Source organism: Canis lupus, chromosome 33 (assembly GCF_048164855.1).
Source record: "Canis lupus baileyi chromosome 33, mCanLup2.hap1, whole genome shotgun sequence".
Lineage (NCBI taxonomy): Eukaryota > Metazoa > Chordata > Mammalia > Carnivora > Canidae > Canis > Canis lupus.
The window spans coordinates 34055013-34068679 of NC_132870.1; the positions used below are offsets into that span (position 1 = coordinate 34055013).

General features: G+C 34.6%; 1 protein-coding gene across 12 annotated transcripts in view; it reads left to right on the top strand.

Annotated features, from left to right (window-relative positions):
- Window positions 1-13667, top strand: part of LOC140623698 (peptidyl-prolyl cis-trans isomerase NIMA-interacting 4-like) — a 139380-nt gene that overhangs the window by 30607 nt on the left and 95106 nt on the right. Inside the window, exon 1 of one of the 12 annotated variants that reach the window (XM_072810217.1) lies at window positions 6538-6560. The exons of the other annotated variants lie outside the window; for them this stretch is intronic. The gene's annotated coding sequence lies outside the window, so the exon portion shown is untranslated. Of the gene's footprint in view, window positions 1-6537; window positions 6561-13667 lie in introns of those variants that run through there. 12 annotated transcript variants of the gene reach the window in all.

The window sequence follows — 13667 nt, forward strand, 5'->3', positions numbered from 1 at the left end:
GTTGAGCCCCATGTTAAGCTCTGCACTGTGTGTTGAGTTGGCTTGAGATTCTCTCTCTCCCTTTGTCCCTTTCACCCTGATCTCTCTCTTTCTCTAAAAAATGTTTATGTATATTATATATATATAATCATACATATATAATCATATGTTGTCAAATTATTTTAATAATGTAGGAGGAAGTTATTATTTACATCTTATAACTGGGCAAATTGAAGCTCAAGGTGATTAATAAACTTGCCCTAAATTAATGCAGCTAATAGTAGAGATTGAAATCCAGGTCCAATTTAACTACAAAACCATATATTCTTTTTCTTTTAAAGCATACTGAATTGTGAATATAAAACATGTAAAAATCCATCTAGGGTAATAGAATATGCATCAGAATTAATGAGTAAGATGAACAACTCAGGAATTTATGTTTTAAGTTCAGAGAATCTCCAGCTGTTAAGGTCACCTCCTTTCTTTTTTTAAAAATATTTTTTTTAATTTTTATTTATTTATGATAGTCACACAGAGAGAAAGAGAGAGAGGCAGAGACACAGGCAGAGGGAGAAGCAAGCTCCATGCACCGGGAGCCCGAAGCGGGATTCGATCCGGGGTCTCCAGGATCGTGCCCCGGGCCAAAGGCAGGCGCCAAACCGCTGCGCCACCCAGGGACCCCTCACCTCCTTTCTGATACTATTATCAACATCATTTCTTACTGATACAAAATGAAGCTTAAGAGAGGAAAATCATAGAATATTTTATTTAAAAAAATAAGCCATTTCATCTGTTCATCTCCCTTTGAATAGGTGGCATGTTTTTTTCTTCTGAAAACCAATGTGAGAGGCCCAAAGAAGATCCCTTATAAACAGTTAGGGGTACCTGTGAAATGAGAGACCTACATTTTGTTTTCTGGTTGGATATCTACTTAGCCATCAGACTTCCTGCTTCTTTGTGCTACAAAAGCATGGGTGAAAACACTACAGATGAGGCTTTGATGGAATTTCCAGGCTGAGAGAAGAAAGAGAAAAGCAGTGACATTTCAGTGTCTGATCCCACAGGTGTCTGTAGTCTAAGAATTCACCAAGAGATAGATAATACATAGAGCCATAGTTATATAGGGGATTATGGGAGTGCGGGTCAAAGGTATGTACTTTTCAGAGGAATGAAGTATGAGGCTGCTAGAAGGATGAAACTATGTGTGGCTTAATTTTGTGAGAGACACCAATGCCCCCATGAGCTGCATAGAAGTGAGATTTTTACCTATAGGTGTGAGCAGGTCAACATCAAGCCCACAGACTATGAGCAATTTCAGAAGTTTGCACCAATTAAAGGGAGGACCATAGTTTTGTCATGGGCAGTCAAACAAGGAGACTGCCTTCCTACCCCTCTAACCCAACTCTAACTTTTCTAGAAAGCACACACCAGGAAGAGTGTGGAGTAGAGATTGGGAAACTAGAGCAACCCTTCCCTCACACACACACTTCTAAACCTTGCTTCTAACTGTGAAAGTTTAATCTCCCAGGATGGGTTGAATAGGAAAATAACAGTGATTGTTTAATAATAGAAAATTATTGAAAATAAACTGTGCATGTGGATTGAGATAAAGTTATGGAAGAGGACTTCAAGGTAAATATGTTCCCTAGAGATGTTCAATGATTAACCTGTCAACCATGGGTGGAATGACTGTGACTGTTCAACACAGCACATGTAAGGCAGTTGCTGAAAACAAAAACTAAAGGGGATCCCTGGGTGGCTCAGTGGTTTAGCAGCTGCCTTCGGACTCCCTGCATGGAGCCTGCTTCTCCCTCTGCCTGTGTCTCTGCCTCTCTCTGTCTCTCTCTCTCTCTCTCTTTCTCTCTCTCTGTCTGTCATAAATAAATAAATCTTTTTAAAACAACTGGCTTATGTTTAGAAAAAAAATTCTATTCAGCAAATATATATTGAGAATCAAGTATGTACATATGGTCCTATTTGATAGTCTTTTGGAAACTGATTATAATAAAAAAATAGCTTTAAATTCCAAGTGAGCTCCTTGGATTTCAGAAAGTTTTAAGATTATGAGGAAAAATAGTCTTGCTTTCTGCCACTATTACAATTAAATTCTGGCTAATTTAGTAAGTTCAGATTCAAGATCTATCCATAAGTGTTCTAATACCCACTATTAACAGAAGAGTACCCAATTTTTAAAGGTCTACTAAATGCCAACCAACATTTTTATAGACATTAACTCTAACTCTTACAACAACATAAAAGGTAGAGTTAAATAAAATAAAATAAATACTAAAATAAATTAGAGACTTAGAGAAGTTAATTTCTTTCTCTTTGAATTGAGCAAGTTATTTAAGGTATAGTTAGTAGTAATAATAGCAGCAGTAACAGTAATATAGTTGTGGTAAAATGTGGCTTGTCCAAGATAACAAAGGTGCTAAGCTGCTAACTGTTCAAGGTTTGATATATAATTCCTTGTCTGTCTCCAAAGCTTTTGTTCTTTTCTTCATTTCACATGGCTTCTCACAAAAACTGAAATGTTCAGTTGGCTCACCTTTCATCACATCTTCCTTCAGCTTCTACAACCAAGTTTAACTATCATAACTAGCCACAATCGCTTCCTTATTTTATTCCAAGTTCTAATCTGGTCTCAAAACACCATTTGTTAACTGAAAACAGCTTGTTCTTCACCTACAAAATGTAATTTTTGGGTCAAGCTCCTGACTTGTTTAAAATTTATCCCAAATGGCTTGCTGATGTGAGTTAAATGTCTTGCCTCCAAGGAACATGTTCTCTGGTGGCTCCTAACCATTTACAAAAGCAGAGAAGGTTTAGTAAAATATTTTCTCCATCCTAGACTGATCTCAAAACACCATTTTTAAAAATAGTCATTAATCCTTTGGTGAACTGATGCATAGCTGAGCCAGAGGAATAAAACTTGTTGGTATTTGATGATCTAAGGGAGACTTAAGGGCAGAAAACTTTTCCTAGTCTGAAAAATTAGGAAGAACCCAGTAATGTAAAAAATATTCCTGTCACTACTTCAAGCAACTTTAGACTCTCAAATACATGATAAATATGTTTGTTTCTAACTTTGGAACAGATCATACAATACCAGTAAGAACAAAGTACAGTGTTAAATATTGCCAGATATTGACAAATCATTTTGTAGGTGGAACAAAAAAAAATCTCATATGTAAATGAATAATTATGGACCCAGTTAGACTATTCTGGCTAAAAATAATTATGTTTACATGGTGCCTATTCTTTAACATGTCAAATTCCAATATTATTTTATAATCATGTAGGTAATAGATGTAATAAATGGAATAGACTTCTATGTTTAGGAATTAAAGCTTGCCAGTGGTTTGAAATCCTTATAGTACAAAAAGTGAGCTTTTTATATTGCTTACCCAAGTAAGAAAAGTCTTATTCCAGGCAATGATATATTTTGCTTGTGATGGCATATTCTCTCATGACTATTTCAACCCCAAACACATGTTATAATGTCCAGGAGCATATAATACAGAGCACTGTGAAGTTCATTCATACATCCTTTTAATTAATACTTGTTGAGAGTCCACCATATGCCAATCACTACACAAAGTGAACAAGACAAAGTCCATTTTTTGTGGAGTTTACAGTCAGTTTTGAGGTTGACAAACCAAAACCAAATATTAAGAAATACATAACATGCCAGACATAAGAAGTGCAATCCACAGAAAAATGAGGCAAATAAATGGTTAGAGATTGATGATGGTGATGGAGTAGTATTTTATATAGGGCAATCAGGGAAGATTCCTCTGATAAGGTGATATTTGAGAATAGATCAAAGGAAATGATGAAGCGAGACAGTGGATATTTGGGGTAGGGTATTATAGACAGAGGGGAAGAGAAAGCACAAAGATCCTAAGACAGCATACTTGGCCTGTTAGAGAAACAATGAGAAGTTCAGTGTGGCTGGATTTGGTGAGGGAACAGTATAGAAGGTGAATTAGAGCAGTGGGGAAGAGTGGGCAGATCCAGGAGGAATGTGTAGGCCTTTGCAGAGACCTTCGCCTTTACTCCGTATGAGACATGAGATGGTAAGCATTGGATGATTTTGCATGGGAGAGTGAAGTGATCTACCACTTCTTGGGAGAATTGCTATAAGTGCTGTGTTGAAAATAAACTATAATTGCACAAAGATGAAAGTAAGGCAAGGAGACTTGCAACAGTTCACAGGAGAGAAGATGATGATTTGTTCATAGAGGGTAGTTGTAACACTGGAGGTGGTAAGTGATAAGATATAGAATAGATTTTGAAGGATGAGCTAACAAGATATGCTAATAGATTAAATATGGGATGTGAGAGAGTCAAGGATGAGTCTGAGGGTTTGTTGTTGTTGTTTTTAAAACTGGAAGAAAGAAGTAGTCTTTCACTGAGCCAGAGAAGGAAGATTGGACTGTTGAGTTAGAATCATGAATCAGAGTTCAGATTTGAGCTTACCAAGTTTCAGATGCTTATTAAATACCCAAGAGGAAATATTGAGTAGAAAATGAGGTATAGATTAGGAATTAAATAGCAATAATGGAGAAGACATTGTCAAGTGATTGATGTCTATTTGGGAAGGCAAAAGAAAAAATAATGTGTAAGTTTTCTCTATGAAAATATACCCATGGCCTGTAAGAGAAATTTTCATCAAAAATATAAAAATTAACCTCCAAAGATTATAAAATTTAAGAATATCTAATTAAGAAGATTTTAAAAAAGGAAAAAATCCTATTACTTGCTTATATAGAGAGTTTACTTCAATGAATATGCTGCCTTGGGTGCCAATGTACAAACCAAATTAAATCACCATGTCAGAAATCATTTCCCTTTCTTGGAACATGTATAAGATTTTACCTGAATATTTTCACAAAGTCAAGAGAGTTAGCTCAGCAAAGTAATCCAACTGAGGTCAATTAAAGGAAAATATTTTTCTTTTAAAATTGAAAGAACCTAGTGTTAGAACCATGATGATAGCCTGTGCAAAATTCTATTGAGTAATATTTGTATAAGAGAGATACTAATTTTTCCTTAAAAGAAACATGGTAAAATAATTATGCAGATATATCAGAGATTTCTTTGCTACTGAAAAGGAAGAGAAATTTAAGAAAGAAATATCAAGTTTCTGGCTCTCTGCACAAATAATCAAGTATGTCAGAAGGCTCCAAGAGCATGGAAACATGATCTTTTCTAAATGAAGCATTCTTTATGGAGATAGGGCTAGAAAATAGTTTTAAATGGATTAAGAATGAGGGTTTAAAAACTTTTAACATGTAGAACAAATGCCATAAATTGCCTGTTAATATTATATGCAAGCCCTGCTTCTCTAGTAACAACTGAAATCAAGCAGATAGAAGAGAGACATCCCTGTTTTCTGATATGAGTATTTTCTCCTAAATTGTCCAATGCAATTGCCAATACTTATTTACCTACAAACACTAATATAAGTAATTGTTAGTATGTCTCTCATTCTTGCTGGAATATATATGTTCACTTTAGACCCCCCATAATTTACTTGCAGAAAAAGATTTAGAATGCAAGTTAGAACTAATTGGGAACAAGTCCATACATCTGGACAAAATATGTATCTCATCCTCTGAAGCAAGCATCCAAACATGTTATACATAATGACTCATTTTAGAGCTTACTTTACGTAAATACCGGTGTATGCTACTGGATGTAAACATGGACATCTATTGAATTAAATGGACACAATCATTTGAATAATCCAGTGAAATTTTGTTGTTTCATAAAGGCTATGAGTACCCCATTATTTATAGGGCAGGAGTGAACATGTATTTCTATATCTAGTAGATACATTTCATAATTTCTTTTGAGACTTACAAGAAAATGCTGTTGAAAAATGTCTAAAAGTTACAATTACAAAAGAAATGTCTATATCCATTCCATCTTACCTGCATCAGGAGCTGACCTAAGCAGAGCTAAATAAGATTTCAATTGGGAACAAGAATGCTCTGTGGGGATCCCTGGGTGGTGCAGCTGTTTGGCGCCTGCCTTTGGCCCAGGGTGCGATCCTGGAGACCCGGGATCGAATCCCACGTCGGGCTCCCGGTGCATGGAGCCTGCTTCTCCCTCTGCCTATGTCTCTGCCTCTCTCTCTCTCTCTCTCTGTGACTATCATAAATTAAAAAAAAAAAAAGAATGCTCTGTGGTTTCCTATAATTATTTCATTATTCTGTCTTGATATTTGAGACATTTTTGCTAACTTGTAGCACACTCTGAATTCACTTTTCTGATGGAGTAGCATCACTAGACTCATTCTGGATGGAAATGGTATTTTGTAGTTGCACCATGTAAGACAGAGAATCATTTTCATGTATAAACATCTGGGTGCAAATGTAGTCTGAAATCTACAGATGGCATATGATAGAAGTATGATGCATGGAACATAACTGGTTGGAAAATAATAATACTGTCAAAAATTTTCAGGATAACTGAACTTGAAGAGTTGGCTTCAAATTAAGGAAAATGCTTGTCTTTGCTAATAATTTGTGAAAAATAAAAAGGAGGATGAGTAGTGACAGAAGAGAAAACGGGTATGTACTATTCCATTTGCTGCCATAATGATTATTTTGTTGTAAGTATAATGATAAACTCAGCAAACTTTCCAGTACTCAGTCACCAATCCAGGCATTTTAAGTGGTTCTTAACTATTTTAAGAAAGAGATGATGTAGTGTTAATTTGATTATAAGAAATTATTCTTCTTGGGTTGATGTCATTAAAAAGTATACTTGAAACAAACATCTTGGCTTCAATGACATCATGCAAGAAAAAGGAAGAAACTTCTTTTAGCACATTTGAAAAGGCTTCTCCTTGCAACCACAGATGGCTTGTATAAGGATAAAGAAATCATTCTCTGCATATTATATCCTGTCATCGCAGGTCAACAAAGACTCTGTTTTCATTCTTTTCTATTGCTTACTTTACCTCAGTAGCCCTTTAATCCTTCTAATTTTGAAAATCAAAACAAAGTAATCCATGGAATTGTTTTATTTTCCAATGAGTATCAGGAGACCATGAACTTTCCCACTGATTCAAATGAAAGTAAAGAGCATGGAGAGGTTGGTGTTGAGTGGTGTCAGTGACCAGAAGATGCTTGGAAGAAGGAGAGGAAATGGATTAATATCTGGCAGGGAGGAATGCCTGGGTGGCTCAGCAGTTGAGCACCTGCCTTCAGCCCAGGGTGTGATGCTGGGGTCCTGGGATCGAGTCCCACCTTGGGCTTCCTGCATGAAGCCTGCTACTCTGTCTGCCTATGTCTCTGCCTCTGTATGTCTGTCTCATAAATAAATAAATAAAATCTTAAAAAACTATCTGGCAGGGAGAGCTGAGTGGCCCAGAGGGACAATAGACATACAGGGATACTCAGAAATGAAATAAACTCCCCCAATCCTGAGAAAACACTCATTATTTTTGAAGTTAAAACCATCTTTCTTGGCACTGTTTGAAAACCTAGACTTATTCTCTACCAATTCTCATCTGGCTTTTTAATTCTACAGAACAGGGTTGTCCCTATATCTGATCTCTGCCCTTTTCACTTTATTTTTCCTCAATTCCCATTCACAAGCTGAGCTCAAGCACAAATGTTATCCCTTTCCCTTCAAGTTTTTATTTGAAATCTATAAATAGTGCAGATTTTAAGATGTAGGTTTTACATCTTTCTCAGAAAGCAACAAAAGCAAAGACACAACATCAATGGTTCCATACGAGCTATCACCTCATAACTAGGTGAAATACGGTAAAGCCATTTTCTCCAAGGTGCATTTTTATCAGCTATGTCATCTACATGGAAGACCCAATTGAAGGTTATCCTTGGTTTTATAGCAATTTCTGTTTAGTGGAATAAAACATCCACTTCTACTTTTTTTTGAATGAAATCATGATTTTCATTGTGCTTGTAGGAAGGATTCTTATTTCCCTGCAGCTGAATATGATAATTTAAATATCAGCAAAGAGAAAACATGATCCAAGGTTAACCTTTCATGTTTCCTTTCCACAAATGAAAGCAAATGACAACATTAAACCCTACACTAAATATAAATATTTACAGAGAATACAATCTATTAAACACTTAGGATATTTCATGTACTGTGCCAAATGCTTTAAATGGGTTATCTCATTTAATCCTCACAAAGTCCATAAGAGAGATATGTCCTTACATCCATTTCAGATATGAGGAGACTGACACCCAGCAAGGTCAAAGAATTTTTCAAAAGTCAACCACTGGAAAGTAGTAGAATTGAGATTTGAATAAAGGTCTGATGTCAAAATATTTGCTCTCAACAGCTGCATTTAATTATTTTCAATGAAATTGTTGAAATTTTAAATGTCAAGAAATCCTGCTAAGTTATGTAAAATAAAATAATCAGAAGGAACGATGTTATTTGCCTGGTTTGATCTCTAGATTCTATTTTTAAAAGGATGTTTTTCATTCATTGTGATATTTCATTGAATCTAAAACTAGTCTCCAAGTATAATAATGGAGATTTATTTATACATAATCCTATGTTGACCTTATATTATTCTTGGATTGGGAAAAATTCTCAATTTTAATTTACTATTCTATTCCTGACTTTGTTAGTCATCTCCATCCTAGATTAAAGATAATTATTTGCCTTACCTCAGAAGACGATTCCTTCCTATGCCATTCCTGTGATATTTTATTTTATTTTATTTTTGATATTTTAAAAATATATTACATTTAAAAATGTTAAACACATTTTAAATATGTTTAAATAGAAAATACATGTTTTTGTTTTTTACATTTTCCACAATGCAGTTACATAAGAAATCCCTAATTTACAAATTGACTTTGTTCTAAAAGTTTAATTTGTAAGTCAGTTAGAAACTTGGAAAACATTAATTTTTCTGCCATGTTTAGTATTGAGGGAATAATAGAAGATAACAGTGGTGGTATTTTTCTTCTCCCCCCCCCCCTTTTTTTTTAAAGTAACTCTTTGTTGAATTATATGTAAAGTACACAAATCATTATACAGCTTGGTGAATTTTTACAAAGTGAACATACCCAGATTGCTGATGGAATATCACCAACAGCTCAGAAACCTCTGTGAGTGCCTTCTTATTCATCTTTCCCCTCCCCTAAAAGTAAACACTTTTCTGACTTTAATTACCATAGCTTAGTTTTGCCTACTTTTGAACTTTATATACATGGAATCATGAAGCCCATATTTATTTGTGTCTAATTTTTTTTGCTCAACGTTATGTTTGTAAGATTTCTTCCATGTCATTCTAAAGACTGCCCATTTTAGTGACTGTGTATTACTCCATTAGGTCAATATGTCATTTGCTTTAATTTATTGTAATTTATTCATTTATTGTAATATTAATGGAAATTTATGAAATTTCTATTTGGTATTTTTTTAGAAATAATGCTGTTCTAAACACTTTTCTAAGTGTCTTTTGGTGAATATATGCACATTTCTGGCAAATGTATATCTAGAGGTGGGATTACTGGGTAACAGGGCATGTTTATTCCAGCTTGCACTCCTGCCAGCAGATCATGAGTGTTACAGTTGCTTCATATTCTTACTAAAAATCATTATTATTTTCTTTCATTTTAGCCATTTTGATGGGTATATAGTAATATATAACTATGATTTTAACTTTCATTTCTTTGATTTCCAATGAGATTGATCATTTCTTTATATATGTATTGGCCATTTGGAAACCATTTTTTCCAAAACATCTTTCAGGTCTTTTGCTATTTCGATGATCTATTTTTTCTTATTTTTTAACCATTTCTTATATATTCTTGATATAAGGCCTTTGTCGGTCCTCATATTTTTCAGATAAATATACTACAAATACCTTCTGCCACTCTGTGGCTTGAATTTTCACTTTTTTACTGGCATCTTTAAGTAAACAGAAGTTCTTAATATTAGTCAAGTCCAATTTATCAATCTTTTCTATTATAGTTAGGTTTTTTTGTGTATATCTGTTTAATAAATTTTTGCCTACTCTTATGATGGTGAAGATACTCTCTCATGTTATCACCTAAAATATTTATGGTCTTCTTTTCAGATTTATACCTATTTGGAATTAATTTTTATATATGTTCACACTTTATCTTTCTTCATGGGGTTATATAGTAAGCCAAGCACAATTTATTGAAAAAACTATTAATATAACCAAGGGATTTTATTTTTTGTGCATTTGCTTTCATCATTTTGAGACACATTACAGTTTACATGTTCCCAGTAAAAAGGATCATTTCCTTAAAGGGTAAGATAGTGTAATATTTAGAGTAAGATGTAGATGATCAGGAAAAACTTCAGTATTTATAGAAGTTTGCTGGCTAGTTCATGGCAAAGGACTTAAAGATGAGACAAACAGATTTATTTTACAAAAATGATGATTTCCAAATTTCTTTCTGTTTATTTTCTCTTTCTTTTTTTTTTTTTTTTGTCTGCGATAACCACTGGCTATCAATGGTATACTCTAAGAAGTTACTTTCAATTAAAAACAAAACAACCTAATCTTTCCCTTGAAAATGAAGGTGAATTTAAACAAAGAGCTGAGGAAGCAAATGTTTTTCAAGCAAAAGTACAGAGATAGCAAGTGGATATTAAATATTAGGGTAAATAAATAAATATTAGGGTATACTTCATATTATATGATTTTTGCTGCTGAAAATGTCACAGATTTTGAAAATGTAAAAGACTTGGCAAGAGAATTTTCTAAGCTGTTTGAAAATCTTATAAATGAAGAGGTTTAGTTAGTTTTGAACAGATTTATTACAAATACAAAAATATATCCTCTGATTAGTTTCGAGGATAACTAATATTAGGAAATACAAAATTTGCTACCTGAATTTCAGCAAAAACTTTTTTCTTTTTTAAAGACTTTTTATTTATTTATTCATGAGAGACAGGGAGAGAGAGAGAGAGAGAGAGAGAGGCAAAGACACAGGCAGAGGGAGAAGTAGGCCCATGCAGGGAGCCCGATGTGGGACTTGACTCTGGATCCCGGGATCACACCCTGGGCCGAAGGTAGATGCTCTACTGCTGAGCCACCCAGGCGTCCCTCAGCAAAAACCTTTTGTATAATGAATGGATAGGAGTAAAAACTAAGTACAATTATTTAATAAGTTCAGCCAAGATATTTTTGTGAGATATATTTTTTTTTCAGATTTTAATTTTTTATTTATTCATGAGAGACACACAGAGAGGCAGAGACATAGGCAGAGGGAGAAGCTGGCTCCCCGTGGGAAGCCCCATGCAGAACTCCATCCCAGGACCCCAGGATCATGACCTGAGCCAAAAGCAGATGATCAACCACTGAACCACCTAGGTGCTCCTCTTTGTGAGATCTCTTTATTAGCTATCAGTGATTAAAGCCAAGTATACAAATAAACTACACTAGATCTTCTAATTTCTTTATGACAAAATGTTAAACCGAGATTTAAAAAACAAAGTGACATTCAATCGCATTGTTCTAAAAATGTCATCAATATAGTATCTTAATGAAGATGTGTTAGTCTTCTACAACAAATTGCCACAAATTTAGTGGCTTCAAACAACATTCATGTGTTAACACTTAGTTGTGTAGAAGTCCAACAAAAACGTGGCTGAGTTCTCTGAGTATCACAGGCTGATAACAAGATGTTGGTCGACTGAGTTCTCATCTGGAGACTTGGGAAAAGTGCTTCCAAGTTCATTCTTTTGGAGGGGGAGCTATTGGACTGAAGTGCCCATCTCCTTGTTGGTGGTCAGCTGAGGGCTGCTCTCAGCTCCAGAGGCAGCCTGCAGTCCTCATCATGTGGCTTCATCCATCTAGAAATTGGCAGTGATGCAATAAATTTTTCATGTTTTGAGCCTTTCTGACTTCCTCTTTGACCAGCTCTCAGCTATTAAAGGGGTTATGTGAATAGGTCAGGCCCACCACAAATAATCCTTCTATTTTAAGGTAAGTTGATTTGGGATCTTAATTACATTTGCATAAATCCCTTCCCAGAAAAACCTAGATTAGTGTTTGTTTGAATGCAATAACTGGTAGGGGGGCTAGCAATTTTGGGTGGCCATCTTGGAATTCTGCCTACCAGAGGGGCAAAAGTGTTACATGAATATCTTGATTATTACAAAATAGTGATTTTGCTATGTGTAAGAAAAGAAATAAATTTTATGGGATAAATATAAAATCATTTATAAATTATTACCATTTCATTTATTACTCAAACATTGCTATTTCATTAATTAGACATCAAAAAGTGAGCAATAACAGATTTACTTGGTTTTTTTGTGCCAAATTTCAATAACAAGACAATAATTTTATATATTTTTAATTTTTAATTGAGAAGATAAATTTATCTAGAGGGGAATATTTGAATTAATGTTTTTTTTCTAATGTGTAACTTTTACATGTTTAAATATATGGTACACAGGATGGCCTTATGTATACGATATATGGTATATAGGGATGAGCCTGCTTTTTTCCCTATAAATAAGTCTTTCTTGTTTTTATTGTTAGGCTTAAGTCATTCAAGTGTTTACTAATACTAGCATGTGGTGAAGTTGTCATAGAGGATCAAGACAATTTGTTCATCAATATTCTTTGATTCCCCCAGCTAGCTTACCAGGTCTTTGGGCCTGCCAAATCACAGATATGATATATATGGAGCAATCCTACAGCAACTTTGGTCACTCCTTCTGTCATGCCACTGAGCCTCCCTATTCTGGACTACAGAATAAATAATATGCTCCTACTGCAAACTAGTTTTCCAACTAATTTTCCACCTTTATGTTCATAATCTCAGTGCTCCCATGGTTTAGATGATATGATATGTTCAAGGTCTTTGTACAAGAACAATTTAGTTAAAATAATTTCTACAAGTTTATCATGCTGATCATTTTATCTTCTCAGAAGATTTTCTATAACAAAAAAAGTTTCTTTTGCCAAGTAAAGTTCTACTCGGTAACATCTCAGCATTGCCATGAAGTGATGTGAGTACGTTAGGCAGTCTTCTAAGAGAGAGGTAATTTGCAGAGTTTCTCCCACAGATTTGCCTGAGGTAGTTTCCCTAAACTATCTTTTTTTTTTTTTTTTCTCCTCAAAAATCTATCAGCAAGAGCAGCAACTGTGGCTTGTATGGATGGTTTCCTTGTATGTTCTTGACCACAAACAAGGAACTCATTCATACAAACGGTATTAACCATACATCAAATCTTAACTGCATGTGGTATTCAAGGTGAGTGCAACATGACATTTTTATTCAATGGCAATCCTATGTTCTTTATATGACATTGAAATTTTGGTATTTGGGTCAACCACCCTCTGAAAATAGTTAAGGTAACATAAGATGACTAAAGAAGAAACACATATGGGGGCCAAGGACTGTATCAGGGACACATGATCATTAAATAGTTCAATAACTTGTCCACTGCCTCCAAGACATATTGATAATCCAAATTAGTGACTATGAGATGGCATTGTTTTCCAATCTTGTCAGAAATCCTAATTGCTGAGTATTCTAGGCACAACTAATCCACAGCAAAACCTCTGGTGCATTTCTCTTTTTCAACAGCTTCCTAGAATCTTGCAAAATCTTGGTCATGTTTTATTTACTCTAGGACCCTAAAAAAATCTCAACAGCCCTTTGGCTATACTAGGGTGGAGCTCAAACTAG